Raw genomic sequence first — 22,169 nt, 5'->3', positions numbered from 1 at the left:
TGACTGGGTCTTGCTCTGTAGCCCAGGCTACCCTTAAACTTCTGGTCCTCCTGCCTCAGGCTCCTGAGTGCTGGGGTTATAGGAATGTGCCACCCCACTTGACTTTATCTGGGATCCTCTCATTCCCACCCCCCACCCCCCGTGACTGTTTCTTTTCCAGTACAAAGTATATTTCGGGAGCTGATTTCCAGACATGCTCTCCTACCTTCTGAGCCCTGTCAGCTTTATTGCAATTTTGAGTTGTCTTAATGTTCTCAATAATCCTGTGAGGTGGCTGCCAGATCCACTTTACAGATGAAAAAAAAATCATGCTTTCATCTTTTCTGAGAACAGAAGAATCATATCGGTGGGAAGGAGTGGCCACAACAGACAAAAATCTTGCTGCACAAATAACATTAATCATATATCACATTAAGTTGCTGGTAATGTGATTTTCCTTCTACCTACTAAACAATTTTATGTAGTATGACCTATTCCTAATACTAATGATAACACTAGTATGTTTATATATTCTTTACTGAGTTAAAGAGCAGTCCTAAGAGTCTTGGGACTCAATAAATCCACACAGACACTCCACAGGTTAAGTACTGAGATAAATTCATTTTATTACAACTAGAAAAGCTTTGCCACAGAAAGGTTAGATAATTTGCCTAAGATCACACAGCAACTTGGGAATAACAATGGGATTTGAATACAGTGGTTCTAGATCCGGAGATCATGAAGTCAGCCACACAATTTGCTGCCTCTCCCATGAACAACTGAGAGATCTCCTAAGGAGGCTCCACAGTGTGTTTTATGACCAGAGAGGAGTCAAGACTGCCTATCATACACAATACTGAGCCCACCCCTTCTAGGTAGATTGACAGCACTCCCTACAGGAACACAGAGCAGGCAACCCTCCTGCTCTCTTTCCTGAACATTTCATTTTCCTGTCCTCTGTGGCATGACTCTCATAAAACTATTCATTTCTTAATTCTGATGGCAGAAAGGAATTTAATCAAGTTGCTTGAATATGACGGCAGCCTCCCGCTAAGCCAGCTGTCTCCCGAGGGTCGTTGGGGGAGACAACGCCCTGTTAATATTTAGCTCCAACAGCAAACATTATGGCTTTCAATTTAGAAGATTATGCTTCTGGTTAGTTATGTATCACAAGTGCGCGCGCGCACTCGCCGGGCGCCTCATCTCATCAGTGCGGGAGCATTTTGCCAGGGTGATAAAAAATGCCATTTTCTCCGCGAGCCCTTTCCACTCAGTGATCCTGAGAAGTAACATCGGGATCAAAATCATGTTCTGAAAAATAATTGATCTATTCAGCCGCTCGCGGGCCTGCATCCCAACTGCCCCAAAGAGCCATTTCCAGGCAGAGGCTGGGTGGAAGCTCTGACCCCAGCAGGATTGCTGTCCGCGGTGCTGAAGGGCGCTCTCTGCGGTGCTGTTGCGAGAGGAAAGGAGACCCAGGCCCGCGAGGTTCTGTCCGCCGTCCTGAATCTACAGAGGCCCGGATGCGAGCAGCTGGGTCTAGATCTGGGTCTTTGATACTTGCAGGTCTTCTATCAAGGATTCCCTATCCCTTCTTAGTTAAGTCAGATTTTCCAAGCGCCTCCTCTCATGCTCGCTTCATCCTGGAAAGCACATTGTTGGTCTCTTCCTCAAGTGGGTGGACCTAAGAAGACAAGATTTCAGAAATAGACCTCCAATCAATCTCTCTCTCTCTCCCCCACCCTCTCCATCCCACTCTCCTTACTCCCTCTCCCTCCTCTTTTGCCCTCACCCCCTCTCTCCTCATCTGCCTTTCTCTTGCCCCAGCAACATCCATCTCCCGCCAGCCCTTGCTCCCCACACACCTATCTTACATCTTACCTTCCTGACATTTTTACCTGACTTCTCCTTCCCGACCTCTATTCCTTCCTTCCTTCCCTCCTTCTTTCCTTCTCCTACCCTTGTCTAGCCCTTCCTGTCTCTCACATTCCTTCCTCCTGCTTCATCTGTGAATGTGAGTGTGTGTGTGTGTGTGTGTGTCTGTGTCTGTGTCTGTGTCTGTGTCTGTGTCTGTGTGTCTGTATCTGTGTGTGTAGGCCAGGGGTAGACCTGGTATTTCTTCCTCTATTTCCCTCACCTTGTTTTTTTGAGGCACCGTCTCTTCTCACTGGACCTGGTCCTCACCCATTGGCCAGACTAGCTGGCCAGTGAACCTGGGGATCTTCCTGTCTCCACTTCCTAGCACTGGAGTCACACACACATGCACGTGCACACGCATGCGCACGGTGCACGTACACCCCCCCCCCCCCACACACACACACACACACACACACACACTTGGTACCTGGCTCTATATGGGTACAGGCAATCCAAACTTAGGTCTCTCTGCTTACACAGCAAACATTTCACTCACTGAGCATTCTTCCAAACCTCCTTCCCTCCCCCCTCCCTCTCCCCCTTTACCTCCCCTCCTCCCCTCATTCTGACATCCTCCTTTGCTATCTCCCCTGCAGTATCCTCCCACCATCTCCATCTCTCCAGTACCCCTGCCTACCTCATTGCTCTCTGTCCTTCCTCCCCTTATGTTTCTCTTTCCCTTCTTCCTCTCCCACTATTTTCTCTATCTTCTCTATTTTCTTGTCTTTTCTCACAGGCTCCTTTCTTCTTCCTGATCTTTTTTTTCCTCCTCTTCACCTTTCTGGATCCTCATTCCTCCACCTTCTTCCATCACCCCACTTATTGAAATTTTAGAAATGAAACGATCTCCTCCCTTTCTCTCTCTCTCTCTCTCTCTCTCTCTCTCTCTCTCTCTCTCTCTCTCTCCCTTCCTCCCTCCTTTCCTCCCTTCCTCCCTCCCTCTCTCTCTCATCTAGCCATTTCTTGCTGGTCCCTGCCCTCTGTTCCCTCTCTTATAATCTCTCCCTCACCCTGCTTCCTTCCTCCTTTCTTCCAGCTGCCTCCCCTCCCCTCCCCTCCCCTCCCCTCCCCTCCCCTCCCCTCCCCTCCTCTCCTTTCCTCTCCTCTCCTCTCCTCTCCTCTCCTCTCCAGGAGCCCCCAGCTGCCTAGTGAATTCATTTCAGCAGCTATTAGGGATCAGCACCTGCCCTGATACTTGGTGGGGAAGATGAGTTTGAGATAAGATGGGCCGTTTCAATCTCGGCACATCTGTAATTGCATTACCATTAAATTGCACCATTTTCCAAAGGTGAGAGCCCAGGGCCCTTGCGCTGAGAGTTTTCTGCGACTCTAGTGCCAAGCCCTGCAGTACTGTGGCAGCCCCGGGCAGAGGGGAGAGGAGGCCTAGCATGATTTGGCCACCATAATAACCCCCTTGTCTTCAAGGCCTCTTGTTTTCCATTTTATTTCTAAGTGGACCTCTGGGAATCATTATCCTCAAACCCCTCATCTCCCAGATAAGGAATGGGGAGCTCGAAGAAAGGAAGGGAGCTACCCAAGGCCACACAGGTACAAGCTATGAAGCCTAAAGATATGCCCCATTCTGTAGGCTTACCGGAAGTTAGGACCATGGCAGACAGAAGAGGGGGGAGGGGCAAAACTAGAGTGCAGTATTTCCAGGTTCCCATAGTGGCCTTGGTGTACCACCCAAGAATCTGTCACATGATGATACACTATGACTTCTTTTGTTCATTAGCTTTGGTCATGAACCCAGGGAACAGGATTCAACTATGAGGACAGACACACAGCTTACAAGAGCTGGGTGGGGACTGGGTGCATGAGTGCTCTGGACAGAGAATGAGCAGAAAAGACGGGGACTGTTTCCAACCAGGTCCTGGCAGAGCAACCAGGACACCTGCAGGAGTGAGACAGGGGCCTATGTGGAAACTTCAGGCCAGGCTTTATCCAGCTCTGGGGAGAGCTTTTTGAGGTCCCTTGGCAGGAATCTGACATTGGGCCAGGACAAGGAAGTGGGCTTCAGGCAAGAATTTGACATTGGGCCATGACCAGGAAGTAAGTTCAGGTAAGAATCTAATTTTAGGCTAGAACAAAGAAGTAGTCTTCAGGCAAGAATATGACTTTGGGCCGGGCATTGGTGGCACTCGCCTTTAACCCCAGCACTCGGGAGGCAGAGGCAGGCAGATTTCTGAGTTCGAGGCCAGCCTGGTCTACAACGTGAGTTCCAGGACAGCCAGGGCTACAGAGAAACCCTGTGTCGGGGGAAAAAAAAAAAAAGAATATGACTTTGGGCTAGGACAGGGAAGTAGGCTCAGATATCTTGGCTATCCTGATAAGCCCCTAGAAACAGTGATCACAGGACTTTGTTTAATGTTTCGCTTGTTCTTTGACTATTTGTGTTTATTGTCTTGCTTATTCTTCAACCTAGAACTGACCTTATTACTTGCATTTAATTAAAATAGTATAAAAGCAGATTGGGGAAAAAAAAAGACAAAAACGAACCAGCTGCAGCCTCAGAACTGGCTGGGGTCATACTACAGTGTTGTCTGATTGTTTTTTTTTTTTTTTGCTTTTTAATCCTCACGCCTGCCCTGGAGAACCTGTTGACTGACTGAGCTGCCTCGGTCACAGCTCCAGTCAGCCAGCAGCAGGTTCAGGGATGAAGTAGGAGTGGCGGTGGAAAAGTAGAGGCCTGTACGGTCTGGATGGTAGAGGATGTGAGGTACAGATCCCGGACAGTGAGGGTACAGAGGGAGAAGCACGAACATCAGGCAGGAACTTAGGAGATGAGCAGATGCGAGCTGCAGAATATGTCTCAGTTGGTAGAGTGTTTGCCTAGCATACAAAAGCCCTAGGTTGATCCCCAGTCACACGTAAACCAGGTGTGGGGTGCCTGCCTGTAATCCTAGCACTTCAGAGAAAGAGGCAGGAGGACCAGAAGATGTTCAGGGTCATCCTTAGCTACATAGCAACTTCAAAGCCAACCCAGGCTACATGAGAGAGCCTGTTGCCAAGTTAATCAGTCAATTAATTAATTAATTAATGCTTAAGAGAGGATCATCTTTAGCCTACAGCACTAACCAGAAATCCAAGAGGCCAAAGGTAGCAAGCATCACAGGCACAGAGTCTGTCCCTGGTATCTGTTTTGTTTTGTGGGTGCCTAGTTCCTGCTTCAAGACAAAAATATATGCAGGGTCAAACACAGCCAGGCTGCTCCATCACTGGGGGACCATTCCTAAAGCCTATGGATGGCAGGTAGATGAGAAAGTGTGAGTTAGAGGCCAGAGCAGAGGGCAGGGAGACTGTGGCAGAGTCTCTGAGGAGTCTTGGAGTCTAGTGGTGCCCACTCCCCAGCCTCCAACCCAACAACAGCAGGAATGTAAACAGGATCAGCAGATGTGAATTCTCCTATGGCTGTGAGGCCAGCAAGCAAACAAACGGGCACCAAATGGATCCCAGCACCCCAGGGTCAGCTTGCTGCAGTGGCTACACCTGCTTTGGCAGAGCAGTTGCTTTGAAGCTCAGCCTGCTGCTGAGAGCACGTGTGGTACCGAGGGATGCGCTAGGAGGGTTTTAATGATGGGAAATAGCTCCCTGTGTAATCTGGGTGCACTACAAGGGCTGCTGAGAGCCTCTAAAAGCTTCCAGGGCTGGCCCACCTCGGAGGCTGCTCCATTATGTTGTTTGTGGCCTCGGCTCCAGCTCTCCATCCTGATGCCTTCCCCAATTCCAGGGTCCCACGTGGTGCTCCCACCTTGGGTCAGTGGGTACAAGTCCCAGTACCCCCTCCCCCACCCCATGATTCTTATATAAATCAACTAGGATACATGAACTGAGCTGTGTGTGAGGCTCTGCTCTGTTGCATGCCTTCTGAACTATTCATCCTCCCAAGAAAAAAAATTAATTACAGCTGCCCCATGCTAATGCTCTTCTAATGGAATCTGATAGTTATGTTGGAGAGGAGCAGGTGTCAGCGACTGGAAGCTAGATGCCTGTTACAAGCATCCTAAAGCAGGGATGAAGGGGGTAGATAACCACAGGACAGACCTGTTGAGATGGAAGAGTCAGTAATAATTCAGAACTGTGAAGAATCTTGCAGAGTCCAATAGGAACCTAATATATGGTCCACTGCAGCAATGTTTCAACCTTCCTAGATGGGCCTTGGTAGGTGACTGGAGGCAAGGAGGAAAATGGAGATGCTGTCGAATGGAACAGGATGGTTGGCCTTGAATATGACAGCTGTGAAGAGAAAGGGCTTATTTGATTTGTAATCGTATTACCGGATGTACATCTTGAACAAAGGAGGGGTTGATCTTCCGACCTAGACAGCCCAGGTCAGTGGAGAAGCCATATTTCCCAAATGACATTGACCAGCTGGGAATATGAAGTGTACAGTGACAAGAGTGAAGAGAAGCCAGAGAACCGAACCTCACTAAGGGAGGATCAAGGGCTGGGGAGGCTGAGGAGGCAAAGCTGAGCGGTGCTCTTTCTCTGAAGCAAGGGTTCACGGTCCTCAACACTTCTTGAATCATCTGAGGAACTTTACCTACCTATCCCCAGGGGCCTTCTCTGAAATTCTGATTCTGTTGATCTAGAGCAGGCATCAGGATTCTCTAGGAACTCTAGGGTGATAGGGTAATAAATGAAGATCCAGGCTTGGGAGCATGCTACAGGGAGGAAGGGGTCTGCTCACATCACATGACTACGGAGAAGAGGATGCAGCTGCAGCCTGCTGGTGGTGGTCTATCAGAAGGGCTGGGGTGGACTGGAGGAATGGCGTGGGCCAGGAGCCTACTCCTCTGTGAGGACCTTAACAGAAGAGGTGCAGAGACACCAAGAGGCAGGGTAGCCATGAGACCTTCAGGAGTGGAAACAGTTTGCAAGCAACTTCATGTTTGTTTGCTGACCCTTATTGGAAGAACACAGAGAAATCCCCTATAATCCCAGGACCCTCCCTGCAGACGGGAATGTACACAGGGTCTCCAGGACAGCCTCTCCTGAGTCTACCAAGGTCAGTTGCCAGGTGACTGAGAGAGGCAAGGTCCCACCAGGAAGGAACACTGGAAGGAGCACCCACAAGGAAGAGTTTGGAGGAACCTTACCAGGAAGGGGGCACCTGGAGGAACAGGGCTGAGAGCCAGGACTGAGTTTTTGTTCTGGAATATCAGAATCAGAACCAAAAGTCCTTCTGTCTAGGAATACATAGTGGTCCTTGAAGGAGAAAGAAGCAAGTGGACCCTGAAGCCTGCTGTATTTGTTACTTCTCTATTGCTGTGTTAAAACCAAGCCTAAGGCATCTTATAAAGAAGTTTATTTGGGGTCTACAGCATTCATTAGTGGATTAGAGTCCATGTTGGAAGGCATATGGAGAAGCAGATGGGAACTCATATCCTGAGCTACAGCCAGGAGGCAGAGAGCACTCTGAGAAAGGGCTAAGTCTTTCAACATTTCAAAGCCTTCCATACCTCTGTAACATACCTCCTCCATCAAGACCACGCCTCTTACTCCTTCCCAAATAATTCCACCAACTGGTGACCAAGTGCTCAAACATATGCACCTGTGGGTTCCATTCTCATTCAAACCCTGACACCAGCTGAGGCCAGGACCTATGTAGTGAAGTCTGAGTCTCCTCCCCATGAACTCACTCATTAGCACACAACCAGGAAGTCATGGCAAGTCTACTTCCTGCTGACATCTCTAAGTTCCAGTCAATTCTTCTCCAAATATAAAGCCCTTTTCCACCAGGGCCCCCATCTCCCATGTTTGGCCCTGATGGCAAACCGTAAGTGGGATACCCTTGAATCACAAAGATGCTTGATCCTAACTTGACACAGAAAGAAAAAAAAAAGGGACTGGATACAGCATGCTCCTGTTGCGTCACATCATTTCACACACATAGAACATTCTACAGCTGACGAGGAGCTTTGATGCCCTTTACCTCATGAATCCAGTGGCAGAGACGGTTAGATTCCCTTTGTAGGTGAGACAGTTGAAGCTCAAAACAGATCATTTTCCTAAGGCTACACAGCTACTAAGCAGAATGGATTGTGGTAGAGCAGAGGGAGGGGTGACTCACAGGCCCACTTTTAATTTCTCAGAAGAAGGGATGAGATGAGAGCCATACACAAGCTGTGTGAATACACTACTTAGGCTGAGGCCAGAGTGTTTCTCTGTTCTAACTATTCCTAGGCCTTGGCCAGGAAGCTTCTAGCCTCCATACAGTCTAATCTTCTAAGCTGACACATTCAATCTGGCTTCTCTCACCTTCTGACTGATTTGCTTTGCTTGGCCTTGTAGTAACTTTGGCAATATGTTCTAACCTTCTGGCTCCTTCTCATTCTCTGATTTGTTCTGTCTTCACCTGTGTCCAGCTTCTTCCCTCTGTAACCTGTCTGTAAAACTGTCAAACACACATAGCACTTCTCTCTCTGAGCTGCTCTAAAGTAATCTCTCCTTCCTGTTTGTTCTCATAAAAGTTGGGTATATCCTATTTCTGGCTCATTCTGTCAAATCTTTCTCTGATTCATCACTTTGTCTGCCCCTCAATTGGACTTCACTTTCAAATATGGCTGCTTCCTTCTACAAACTAACCTTTCCTTCATTGTTATGGATTAAAGGTGTGTCTGCATCCCAGCCAGATCACATAGACATAGAAGGTCTTTGGATGTGATCCCTAGCCAGAGCAGCCAAGTTGCTGGATTAAAACTTCTCTACAAGTTAAGGCACCAAATGTTCATCTGGAATCCCCTAAGCTGGCTCTCCTCTTTCAACCTATTCCTCTTCTGCCTCCTTTCCTTCCCAGAGAGTCTCCTTCCCAGGCTTGAGGACTCATAGGTTCTTCGGGGAACTTCTAGGATGGAGACTCAGTCCCCTGTGTCCAATGTTAGCAGAGCACCTGAACATGAATGTCCTAAACTAAAGAATTGCCCTGGGCAGTGCAGTATGGGATATCCTAGAGACACAGCTGGCTCCCTCAACTTCTCCTGTGCAAAGGTTTAGACCACAAATGCAAAGCTGGTTATAATTCTTTCTGCCATCTCTCCTGCAATGGAGTTAACAGATGGCTGAGCTACAATATATCAATTGTACAAACTCCCAGGGCATCTTCATATTTCCATCTCCTTATGTATTTCTAGTTGACCAAACTCTTGCCAATTACCATTAAGCACAATCCCATCACCTGGCTCACTGGGCAGGAAGGCAGCAGCCTGGGTTTAACTCCTGAAGGGCCATGGAGGGGAGAGACTGGGTTCTGGCCAAGTGGAGAAGTACCCAGGGGAAGGGTTCCCATTTCCCACGGAAGCTGCTGTTTAGCCACCCACTGCCCAGCTACTGTGTCTTATCAGTTCCATCTCCCCCAGAATCTCAGGTCACTTCTATCATCTTCCTCTCAAATCAGTGGTTCCAGAACCTCCCCCTAGATACAGCCCCATGCCTAGCAACAGAAGCAGGAAGGGGAGAAGAGATGCTCGGAAAGTGGACTTTGATTTAGAGAAAATCACAGTCTGTTAGGAGATGGGGAAGACGGTGGATGTTAAAGGTCTTTGGTGCTGATTCAAGGGATTGCTCATTGTGGGACCCAGTTTCAGAGTCTGGTCCATCACAGGAATTGAAAGCTATGAAAGCTATGTCTCTCTCTCTCTCTCTCTCTCTCTCTCTCTCTCTCTCTCTCTTTTTTTTTTTTTTTTTTTTTTTTTTGGTTTTTCAAGACAGGGTTTCTCTGTATAGTCTTGGCTGTCCTGGAACTCACTTTGTAGATCAGGCTGGCCTCGAACTCAGAAATCCGCCTGTCTCTGCCTCCCAAGTGCTGGAATTAAAGGCGTGCACCGCCACGGTCCGGCTAAGTACACTGTAGCTCACACACACCAGAAGAGGTCATCAGATCTCATTACGGATGTTGTGAGCCACCATGTGGTTGCTGGGATTTGAACTCAGGACCTTTGGAAGAGCAGTCAGTGCTCTTAACTGCTGAGCCATCTCTCCAGACCCTATGTCTCAAAGGTACATGAATGAATGAATGAATGAATGAATGAATGAATTGCACAGATCATGCAGTCTCTCACATCCTGGTTCCACAATTTCTGTGACCTTGAACCAGAGCCCTAGCTACCCTGAATCATAATCTACTCATCTTTAACATGAGCCATGCACTCTGTGTAGGAAGGTATCACATGGCTCCCTCCCCCGATTTTTTTTTTTTTTTGAGGGAGAGAAAGCTTGTAGCTGTCAGGAACAAGCTAGAACTGTCAAGAGTACATAAAAGAACTGTGTCAATCCTGAAACACCAGTCACAGCTCTGTTTATTTGCCAGAGAGGTAAACTTCACATTTTTTCTTTCCAGAATATATATATATATATATATTTTCACATACATACCTTTCATTGCCATTTCTAGGAAATCTGTAAACTTCAAATACTGTAGCTCTGCCTGGGGTAAAAGAACAAGGTGATGTTCAGTGGGGTTCAAAGGAGGGGGGAGGGGTGGACTAAATTTGAGATAGGGAAGTGGCATGTGACTCTCCCAGGGGTGCTGAAGACAAGACGAAGCAGAGAGAGGTCTTGGTTCTGTGTTGTCTTGGTCCATCCTGGCTCTGAGAATACCACATCCACAGAGAGAGCATCGATGGATGGAGCAGGTACCAACACCATGCTAAGTCCTCGGGCAACCTTCAGCAGCTTCCTACAAAACCAATAGCACAATAGATCCTCATGCCCTGCATTCCTCTCCTGGGTCCTCTGAGGGAGTGGGCACGATGGCTTGTGTCTGATGAGAAGAGGGCAAAGGAGACTGCTTGTCGCTTCCATGACTAGGTTATAAAAGACTGTACGTCTGTCCTACTTACATGTGTACATGTAGAACTCCTCTCTCTCTCTCCCTCCTCCTGATTCCCTCCCCTATTTCTCTAACTAATACTTCCTGCTCTTGTTCTAATAGGGCTGGCTGGAGAGGTCTGTGTCACCAGAAACTGAAGGCAGTCCTGGCCACTGCAGCAGGACCCACCTCACAGGCTCTGAGAAGCTGAATCCTGCTAAGACCACACACATACATTTGGAAGTGGGCTGTTCTCCAGTGTGGCCTTCCACTGAGATAGTAGCTCTGTGAGATTCTTGGGGTGAAGGGGGGTTGCCTGAGTTGAGCAGAAACCCCAGTTCACAGGGATTAAGGTAACCACTGTGTGTATATGTGTATGTGCACACACACGCGTTTAGCTGCTAAGTGCTGAGCAGTGTATTCTTCAGCATTACGTAAGCCATACGATCATCACTCAGTTTGTAGATGAGGCAACCCAAAAGTCCCCGTGCTTGCCTGTGGCACACGATGAGCAGTTGAGAAACCCAGGGCAGAAGTGAAGCTTATGTAACCTGTCTAAGACCTCCTTCTTGTACACTAAGAACCCTGACTCACTTCTGGGACTAACAGTGAAGAAGATGGGGAGGGGTGGTCCAAGGCTCTACCTTCTGCCCCACAGGTCTGTACACATGTCTGTCTGTTCCAGCTCCAGGCTGGGGTTTCGCTGGATTCTGAGACTTCTGTGACTCTTAACAAGAGCCAGTAAAACCCAGGGATTCTGGTGACACCTAAGTCTCTGTGGATGGGTATGTGGCCTTCGTCCTTGCCTGGAAAAGAAGGCAGCAGCCAGGCTCTCCTGGCTCCTACCTGCTTCCAAGTTCTCCCTCTCCCTCTCCCTCTCCCTCTCCCTCCCCCTCCCCCTCCCCCTCCCCCTCTCCCTCCCCCTCCCCCTCCCCCTCCCCCTCCCCCCCCCTCTCTCTCTCTCTCTCTCTCTCTCTCTCTCTCTCTCTTCGTCCAACCTGCCTCAGACATTCCTTCAGGAAATTCTTCCCAAGATCTGCCCTGTGATCTTCAGCTGCGGGATCCTTGGCTCAGACAAAGCAGTAGGGTGAGTAGAGGTGGCTGAGAGGGGAGCTACGGATAAACAATGACAGCCCAGCTTTAGGTTTAGAGCCATGGATCCCTCAAGCAGGACGGACACTCACTAAATTTAATCATTTGTCCAACTGCTTAGGTCTTCCCACCCCAGCCAGCTGGGCTGCTCAGCAGAGCCAGTGCAAGCAGCCCAGCTGGAAACAGCACCCACTGCCTTTCACCTTGTGATAAAGTCATTTGACCTGAGTCACCCATCAGTGAAGTCCTTCACTGCAACCCAGAAGCCATCTGTTGGGAGGAGGAGAGTGCATACCCCCCCACACACACACTTTACCAGCTCTCCTCCTCAGCCCCAGGCCTTTGTGTATTCTGGAACCCTGGGGGTCCTCAGCCAACTTCCCCTGGGCCATGTGTCCCATAGAGGGCGCTGATAACTGCTACATCTGCCTGGAGCATCCAGAAGTTGGTATTGGATAAGATGCACTTCCAGTAAGCATCATGATGCCCTGTGCCCTGAGCAGCAGGTACATGGTCAGATTCTTTCTATGAAAGACAGAGAGCATCCAAAAGCTGCCTGAAAGGAGTAGATTTGACAGAACCCCACTGCCTTCCAGATCACTCTCTCACTGCATCCCCACCCCCACCCCCCATTCAGGAATCGCTTCTATTCTGTCCTCAAGTGGACCCAGAAGGGGCAGGAGCCCCAGGCAGCAGGCTCTAAGCCCAAGTGGCAAAGATTTGTAGGAGGATGTGGGATCATCCATCTGGGGCTGTGATGGAATGGAGCCAGAGAACAGAGCGAGGTCTCGGGACCACTGCCTTTCATTGCCACCTTCCACCTGGCCACTTCCAACAGGCCCCTATTTGCACTTCCTAGTGCCGTATCCTGCCTCACAGGCTCTGAATTCCACAGGCAGAGAAAAATGAATATTTTAAGGCCTGTGGCCTGAGTCACCGTGGTTTGGTGGCGACTAATGTTCTGCAGCTGGCCCTGCCCACGGGCCTGCTTAGCATGCAATTAAGATGCAAAATAGCATCCCTCAAAAGCTCCCCTCTGGGCATCTCTGCTTTTTCCTTGAGGCCCTGGTGGATTAAGAAGCTTCTGGAACAGTGGGGAGGCACTTCTCCTGCTCTTCTTATTGGCTGGAGTTCCAGGCTGGGTTTATGAGCCTGGCTCAAGGCCAACCTGATGCTGGCGCTCCAGCTCTTCCTCCTGCCTCCTCACAAGCCAGTCCTGTACCACTGCACGCTGGGTCCTGAAGAGGCGGGTTAGAGTGCATCTCTACCCCCACCCACAGCAATGCCCACTGGCCTTAGTTTAGCATTTCAACAGTGACAGTGACTTCCACCTGGCAGCCCCCACCCCCACCGTTTCTCTGACCTCATCTTCCACTCACTTCTCCAACCACTGTGGCCTATCCCAATCCCTCCTACCACCCCAGAAAACCAACCTTTTTGCCACAGGGTCTTTGCACATGCACACGACTTTGTATCTGTGCACACTGGTTCCTAACCAATACTAAACATTGCCTCTGCAGAGTGAATTCTTGAAACCTCCTCGTCTGATAGCAAAAGCACTGTGTAGATAATTTATTGCTACCCAGGAGGTAGAATGACTGAGGCTCATGACCTGCTAGGGGACACACAGTCAAGATAGGATCTTGAGCATCGGGTACAGCCCAGTGGGTGCCCACCTCTTCCCAACTCCTTTCCAGCTCCATTTGCATTCTTGGCTGACTCCCAATACATGGCACTGTCCATGAAGACGGGACTTTTGTGATAAAGAGGTGGCTATTCCTGTTGTTCTAAGAGGAGGAGTCAAGGCCTGTGGTCTACAGCAGTTGAAAAATGGCAGCTCAACCTCAGGAACATGCAACTCAGAGGGAGCTCCACCATCAGTAGCTTCGATAGCCTGGAAACCGGCTGAAAACAGTCTCAAACACTCCCCACCCCACCCCCACCCCCGCCCCGAAAGCTCAAAGGCACATCTTAATGAGACCTGTGGGTGGGAAACATGGGGAGGTCAAGGCCACCAGAGTGGAAAAGTCTGGGTTCCCTATGTGGAACATGAAAATTGAGCACCTACAGTGTCAGATCTAGCACCTCAGGGAGCGGGTGTCTAGGTTCAAGGGGGGAATATAGACTCCTAAATGGACAAGCAGGCTCATAAGAAGCCCAGGGTGTTTCTTAAGATGGAGGCTGTAGAGGGAGCATAGCCACCAAGAAAGACCTTCCTGTAAAGTTCAGACTACATGGGAAGGACAAGTAGGGCCAGAGCCTGGGGGCCGGCTCTCTTCCTGAGAGCATGGTTAGATCCAGACATCTTTCCGCAGGCAACCAGGGTCAGTCCTCCTGACTACTCCCCCTATGCCATTTGGCTTTGACTTCCTGCTCTGGGAGGCTCCTGCCTTGCAGGGCAGAGGCCTTGCTAACCTGGAAGGGAAGATTATATGTGGCTGAGCCAGGACTTGGGGAGCGGGGAGGGAGTGGAGGGAGTGAAGGTGGGGTTGCTTCTGACTGGTCACCTTTACTTGTGTAACCTCAGTCGGCCCACAAGGCATTGTGTTCCACAAGGCAGGAGAAGAATGAGGACAGAAGTTACCGATACCGTCCTCTCCTTCTGCCACCCCCAACTGTGGCCCTCTTGAGAGCTCTCTAGCCACACCGCCAAGCCTCAGGGCCCATTGTAGGCTGGACAGCCCCTATACTCTCTGTACCTTTGACCTCTGGTTCAGCCTTCACCCAGGTCCACTCCTATGGACCTGACACCATCCTCAGTTTATCCTAAACACCTCGATCCCTGCATTGCTAGCACTAGGATCCAGGCTTGTCGGTGGCACAAGTGTGCATGTGCCCTTAGGTTGAACTTGACCCTTTGGTGGAGATTTCGGCCAATCAAAGACAGAGAAGGGACAGGGCTATGAGACCACAGGGCAACAGATGTTCCTAATCTGAGCTCAGGCCTCCAAAGTACAGCCATGCTTTTTGGTTTGGTTTGGTTTGGTTTGGTTTGGTTTGGTTTGGTTTTGAGAGCAGATCTCACATACTTCAGGCTGACCTCCAACTCAAGTAGCCAAAGCAAGCCTTGAACTCCTGGTTTCTCCTGCCTCCACCCCGCCCCACACCTAGTACTGACAGATCTGTTTCTCACCAGGTTTCAGTGGAGTGGCAGTCACCCACCCTCTCCAGTGTCAGTGGATGTGTGGGACCAGCTTCTGGTGAGGCTGCAGGAACAGCCAGACAGTGTCAGTGGGTCAGCAGGGTCTCCTTAGATGCCGCCCTGATGAAAAAGAAGCCTGAGAGTATGGTGATGGGGCCACTGGAGAACTATGCTTTGTAGAGAGAGGGATCCCATAGGCCTGAAACACCATATTCAGTTTCCCAATGGAGCAGGCATCTCCAAGGAAACACAGGCAGAGGCACAGTCCCCAGCCAACTCCTTTAGTGGCCCATGGAGGCAGAAGCTGGCAGAGAGGGAAAGACATAGGAGGGGCCATTTCTTGGTTGAGACCTTCAGCTGAGCTATCCCTTCTGGTATGACAAGACATTTTAGAAACTACTCATGGGCCAACACAGCCAGACTAGGGAAATGTTACCCAGAGATGGCAGAGTGAAGGTCCTTCGGGGTCTGCATCTCCCGGTATTACCACTAAGGGCTGAAGGTACAGGCAGGACGGAATAGTCTTATGGCTCAGAACTGGCACCTATGCCACTTGGGGAATGGCAGTACCACTCAAGATGGCAGCTCTGGGCCTCAGTGGTTATGACATCCTGAGAGTTGCACTGGCTTTGACTGGGACTTGGGATCCTAACCAGCTCCTCTTCTGGTTTCTTGGGGGAACACAATATGGGGGAGGGGAGTGTGGTCTGTGAGACCTCCACTGCTGGCCACTTCAGCAGGTCTCTGGTTGCCTCCATGGCCTCAATACCATTCAGAAAGATATATTCATGTGGCTACTGAAAACAGCCTAGGTCCAGGTCAGCCCGACTGCTCCTCAGCTGAGTGGCCTCTGGAAGAATCAGGGTGCCCCCTTTGGGTGGCCAATCAAGAGGACTGTACAAGGTTGTCAAAGTGAAGCCCTTAAATCAGAGCCAGGTCCAAAGGTGGAGCTCAGTCCGTGGTAGCAGCGGTCACCACTGTCATGCAAGAACTGTTGTGATGTCACACCACAGAGAGAGACAGAAACACAGAGACAGAGACAGAGAGATATGCATGCTCTCACAGTGAGGTCCAGGGGAGCAAGGATCTGTCCAGAGATGCCCTAAGGGAACTCAGCATCCTGTTTGGCCCTTTCTCTGAAGCATTTCCTCAGATGCCGCAGCCATCAGGAAGCCAAGTCTACTGTTGGCTGGCTCAGCTGCTTGGAATGCTCAGTACCCCTCCTGCCTCAGGCAGCCTCACAGCTCAGAGCCCCTCAGGAATCTTAGATATCAAGTCTGGCCTTAGATTCGGTCTTCACACGAAGTCCCTGCCCTTTCTAAAGGCAGGGTCTCACAACGTATCCCAGGATGGCCTCCAGTTCTTTACGTTGCCAAGGACGAATTTGAACTTCTGATTCTCTTGCCTCTGCCTCTAGAGTGCTGAGATTTCAGGTGTGTGAGTACTAAAGCTCCCAGTTTAAGTAGTTCTGGGGATCAAACCCAGAGCTCCATGCATCTAGGTACTCTATCAACTGAGCAACATCTCTAGCCTCCCCATCCCCATCTGCTTCTTATAACAGCCTCAGGTTTATAGGAAAATTAGCAAAGATAGGCTGTGTTCCCATGTTCTGCACACTGGGTAACCGCAGTTATGTAATCCATTGGTACATTGTTACAGTCACCGGACTGATCGACAAACTGTTACCAAATCATATCCATCCACGGCTTATTCCAGTTTCCTTGGTTTCCCCTACTGTTCCATTTTTTTTTTCCTTCAAAATCACACTTACTCATTGGATTCTCATGTCTTCTCAGGTTCCTCCTGGCTCTGGCAGTTTCTTGGACTGTCCTGGCTAATTTTATGTCAGCTTGACACAAGCTAGAATCATGAGGAGGGAGAAAATTGAGAACCAGTCTCCATAAGATCAAGCTAGAGGCAATCTTGTAGAGCATTTTCTTAATTAGTGATTGATGGGAGAGGACCCAGCCCACTGTGAATGGCACCACCCCAGGGCTGGTGATCCTAGGCTCTATAAACAGGGCAGGCTGAGCTGGGCAGTGGTGGCGCACGCCTTTAATCCCAGCACTCGGGAGGCAGAGGCAGGTGGATTTCTGAGTTCGAGGCCAGCCTGATCTACAAAGTGAGTTCCAGGACAGCCAGAGCTATACAGAGAAACCGTGTCTCGAAAAAACAAAAACAAACAAAAGAAGGCAGGCTGAGCAAGCCAGTAAGCAGCACCCCTCTGTAGCTTCTGTATCAGGTCCCTGCCCTGGTTGTCTTCTGTCCTGACTTCCTCCAGTGACAGACTACAAATGTAGAAGCATAAGCCAGATAAACCCTCTCTCCTCCAACTTGCTTTTGGTCATGGTGGTTCATCCCAGAAATATAGACCCTAACTAAGGAGTGGACCTTTCCGTTTTTGTTAATTTGTTCTTCAACAATTTTGTATGTGTATATAATACATTCTGGTCGCATTCACCTCTCATTCTCCTCCTGCCCCCACCAGCCCTCCCCTACCCAGCACTTCTCCACTGGGACGAAGTCTTGCCTTGCATCCCAAAGGCCACTCTGCACTTTCCTAGCACCCGAAGCCCCAGCCTTGTTCCTCCTCTGCTCACTTCTCATCTTCTCCCTGCCCCATCCCTGCCTCAATCCCTGCTGTGCCTCCCTGAGAACAAGGCTGAAACCAGGCTCAAAGCAGAACCAGAAGCCTCCTTCCTTGACTTGGGTGTGGTGGTGCACGCCTTTAATCCCAGCACTCGGAAGGCAGAGGCAGGCGGATTTCTGGGTTCGAGGCCAGCCTGGTTTACAGAGACTTGGATGCTTTTTCCCCCCACCAGAACCTCAGTTTCACCATCTGTGGGATGGACCTAAGTACCTCCATCTGCCAGCCACTGGAATCAAATGAGCTCTCAACTGTCCCTAGTGGATACAACTCCTCAAAGTCTCAGCCTTGTAAACCCAGGTCTTCCCTGCCTCCCTGATGTGCCCAGGCTGTGCAGGAGTTGACTCTGTACACATCAGGGCCAGGGTTCACAGCCAGCATGCATAGCTGTTTTAGGAGTGGTGAGAGAGAGCTGCAAGGGAGGTGACCTCTGAGACCCAATGGAGAAGTCCTAATCCCTTGTGGCATAACAAGAATGAACCCCAAGTCAGGGCCACCAATACCCAATGTGGCAAACCTGAGGCTCTGCCTCCTCCTCTTCCCTCCTCCTCTTCCTCCTCACTCTCCCCTTGGGAAGCCCTGAGCTGCTGCCACCACCCAAGATCAACAGAGGGCTGCCACCACCTGGAGTTCTAGGCACCTCCAGGCTGAGCTGCTGTTGTCAGTGCCAACTCCAAGGGACCTAGGCAGTTCCTCTGCCAGAGTGGGAGGAGCAGAATGGGAGGGTCTGTGCTGGAACTATATCTCCTAGTGTGATCTCAGGCAAGTGCCTATACTCCTCAGCCTCAGTTTCCCCAACTGGAAAAGGACAAATGTTCGGATGTACATTTATGTGGCTATAGTCACATATGTGCTTTATGGGGGAGGGGAGCTGGCTTGGGTTCAGACTTCATGGCAGTGTTCAGAAGGTGTAGGCAGGAAGTGACCACCTGGGACAGGTCACAATAGAAACGTTTGCTTAGCACAGTCCCTGGGCCACCCACCGTGACTACCCAGTAGATGCTGAGACCTAATCCTTTCACCTGACAGGGAGGACCACTAAAGACCACTTCATACCCACGTGTTCTATTTTACCTGAATGGAGACGGCCAGAAGCTGAACTTGGGGACTCCTGTTCCCAAGAATAGCAAGAATTTGGGTCACCCTATAGAAACCTTGGCAACCACCTTCCAAACCTTGGGGTGAGGAGAGCCACTGCTTACCACCTAAGGAAACTCCTTCTCCATCACCGTGGGGTTCCAGAGGTCAGCGCCCCCAAGGGCTCCCTCTCAGATGCCAGCCTCAAGAAAGGATGCCCTGGAATGGGGCCTTCACCCCACGATCTGGGCACAGCTCTGAGCTACTCTCCACCAGCAGGGCTCCCCACAATGGAAACGACCCCCCCCCAGCCACAGCTGCACCCCAGCCCCTGGATCCTCTTCATCCTCACCGCCCTCCAGGATCTGACACAGCCTCCCTGATTGCTAATTTAGACTTCCCTGCCGTCCCACGCAGGGGAATCAGGGGAAATCAAATTACCGAGTTATTCACTCTTTTTTGTACAGCTGATGGGCTGATTAGCTGTCAATCAGAGCCAACATTAACATCTGACACTGTGTGCATAACAATTACCAGTCACATTAAGGAAACCTTCCCTTTCTTTCTCTACCAGGAGCGGTGGGGAGAGACAGGAGAGGAGGCGGCAGACGAGGCTCCGAAGGGAGAGGGAGGAAATTCAATCAGCATAATTAGCTCAATCAGAAGAGAACATCACTTCACCAGCTGAGCGGAGCCACTGAGGCTGCCAAAGGCCTCGGGCTGACCAGCTGCTCCCGAGCCTCTGCACTCCCTGCCCTCCAGCCAGGGCCTGGCTTGCCTGCAGCCTCCGAGTTGGCCTCGGGCCCTGCCATCAGTCAACTGTTTGGCTCCGCCTTACATTTGCTTTGCTCCAATCAATTGAACGCATTCTCGCCTGCCTCTCTCGGATTGGCTCTGACCTTGGAGTATATATGGCTCCAGTGTTGGTGCTGGGAAAGACAGGGACACTTGACAGTCCTGAGTATCCAGTTAGTCGAAACCATCTTGACAATCTTCCGTTTCAGTTTCCCCACCTGTGAAACGAAGCTGTCTACATTGGTGTCTTGACTCTGTCCAGCAGCATCAGCCAGAAGGCTGTGGCGAAGCAGCCGCGCTCTCCCACTCTGTCCCCTCACTGACTCCTGTGGCTGAAGCGATAAACCAGGGCCATTCAAAGAGCCAAGCCTGAGCCTAGACCCACAGGCTGTGCTTGTGCCCAGGCAAGGGGCCACCTTGCTTGTTTGCTTTCCTGTCACCAAAAACATCTCAGCCTCCTTACTCAGCTCTGCCCTGTGAGCAAACCCAAATGGTGATCTCCGATGGCACTGTGACAACTGCTGGGAGTGAGGGGGCAGGGACAGAGAGGGACCTGAACTGCCCTGGGGCTAGGATGGGGAGGATGACGACCAGATTTCTGACTCTGAGATATTTTTATTTCTTTTTTATGTGTTTTCTTTTTAGTTTGTGTGTATGTGCACGCACATGTGTGTGCATGTTGTGCATGCTGTGCATGTGTGCATGTGAGAGAGAATAATCTTAAGTATTAGTCCTCAAATTCTCCTTTTAAAAAGAAACAAGTATCTCTTTTTGTTCACTGCTGTGTAGCCAAGCTGGCTGGCCTAGCAGCTTCAGCCGGTTATGTCTCTGCCCCACCCGCTTTCGCCTGAGGAGTGCTGGGACTGCAGACACGCATATGCACGCTGGTTTCCAGTATTTCCAGGAGTCCATCAGTTACCTGGGTCCTCACATTTGCAAGCAGCACTGTGTTCAGAGAGGCACGCCCAGCTCAGCCTTCTGAGTTCTTAATCCAGAGTCCTGGGCTGTGCTGGATGCCACAACCTGATACCTCAGAACAAGCAGTGTAATCTCTAGACTCCATCATCCCACAGCTGCGAGGATGCTATCCAAGAACAAGATGTAGGTTTGCTTCCAGGGATTGGCCAGCGTTTCTGTGTGCTTATATAGCCTTTCCTCTGCTTATATGCACGCACACATACACACACAAACACAAACACACACACACACACACACACACACACACACACACACCCTGCCCAGTGCCCTAATCCTTTCTTTTAATAACACTAGTCCAATTGGATTAGGACCCCCAACATTCACCTACTTAAGACCCTATGTGAAAAGAGAGGCTCACTCTGACACACTAGAGATTGGAATTCTGGTTTATTAAATGGGGGAAGAGGGAGGGGAATCGGGCATAACACCTAGAGATGAGATAATAGCCATTGGTTTTACCAGCTACTATGTATGATGCTAACTTTCCTGAAGGTGCAGAGCTGTGAGTTTGCTAAGGGCTCATTTACATCCTCCAGATTGGAACAGAAGCTTGAGGAAGGTGCTAGTCTGATCTCAACTCTATAAATGGGGAAAGTGGGGTACAAGGGAGTGAGTGAGCTAACCTGCCCTGTATATACTGAGGATTGGTATCCCAGTGCCAGTCTCCACCTCACTACCTATATCATGTGTATGATATGATATGATATGATTGATATCATGGTCTAGGAGATTTTTGGCAGCCCTAACATGGTCAGTCTTGCCTGACCCAGCATCAATGCATCTCCTGGTGTCCAAAGCCCTGAAGCCTCCAGTCCGAGGCCATCTCAGGCAACCTCAATACACCACGTCAGCAGCTCTCATGCAGCCTAGGCAAACCAAGACAGCAGCTCAGCATCCAGAAGGGCCGTGATGTGAATGCCATGGAACACGAACTCAGCCTGGCGCTGTACACCAGGCCAGAAGAACACATGTCATTAAGGGACCATTGGAATTTTCCCTACACCCCAGCAGAACTTGCCAGACACTCCCTAACTAGGTACAACCAGGGCCACTCTGGATCCTAACTGATCCTCTGTGGGGCTCCTAAAACAATTGGTGTGCTCACTGAGTCCATGTTGGTGTGTCAGGAACTGGTGGGAGAACTTTCTAGAAGGAATTCCTAAAGCAGATGGACTAGTAATCTAGTGGGTGTAGACAGATAATGACCAAGTATGGAATAAAGAAATATGTGGCAGATGGTGATCCATGGGATAATAAAACAAAACCAGGTGGTTGAGAGGCCTCCCAGAAGGCAAGGCCTGAACTGTGAGGTGTGAAGGATAAGAAGGGTCCAATAAAAATGGCAAAGAGCAGGAAGGCAGAGAAAACAGCAGTGCAAAGGTCCTGAGGTGCAGTCAACAGGCACTGAGGCTGAGGAGATCTGTGGAGACAATGTTCTTTCTTTTCTTTTCTTTTCTTTTCTCCTCTCTCTCTCTCTCTCTCTCTCTCTCTCTCTCTCTCTCTCTTTCTTTCTTTCTTTCTTTCTTTCTTTCTTTTTGGTTTTCCAAGACAGGGTTTCTCTGTATAGCTCTGGCTGTCCTGGAACTCACCCTATAGACCAGGCTGGCCTCAAACTTAGAAATCCACCTGCCTCTGCCTCCCAAGTGCTGGGACTAAAGGCGTGTGCCACCATTGCCTGGTCATTTTTTTTTTTAGATTTATTTTATTTTATGTATGTGAGTACAGTGTAGCTG

At 49.9% G+C, this 22,169-nt stretch overlaps 2 long non-coding RNA genes across 3 annotated transcripts in view; both read right to left on the bottom strand.

Moving 5' to 3' along the window:
* Positions 1–580: 580 nt before the first annotated feature.
* Positions 581–11,589, bottom strand: Gm46869. Of its 2 annotated transcripts, XR_001784438.1 has the most exons (4): positions 11,350–11,589; positions 10,270–10,573; positions 5,941–6,132; positions 581–1,663 (listed from the first exon to the last, which is right to left on the bottom strand). It is a non-coding gene; the product is annotated as a predicted gene, 46869 (long non-coding RNA). The 2 variants fall into 2 exon arrangements; XR_001784437.1 differs by lacking the exon at positions 5,941–6,132.
* Positions 11,590–11,709: 120 nt separating this feature from the next.
* Positions 11,710–22,169, bottom strand: part of Gm32611 — a 144,273-nt gene continuing 133,813 nt past the window's right edge. The window contains exon 5 of the long non-coding RNA XR_001784436.2: positions 11,710–11,818. This is a non-coding gene — a long non-coding RNA (predicted gene, 32611). The remainder of the gene's footprint in view (positions 11,819–22,169) is intronic.

Source organism: Mus musculus, chromosome 4 (assembly GCF_000001635.26).
Source record: "Mus musculus strain C57BL/6J chromosome 4, GRCm38.p6 C57BL/6J".
Taxonomy (NCBI): Eukaryota; Metazoa; Chordata; class Mammalia; order Rodentia; family Muridae; genus Mus; species Mus musculus.
Note: the sequence above shows the minus strand (reverse complement) of the source record. Positions and strands in the feature narration are given on the sequence as shown.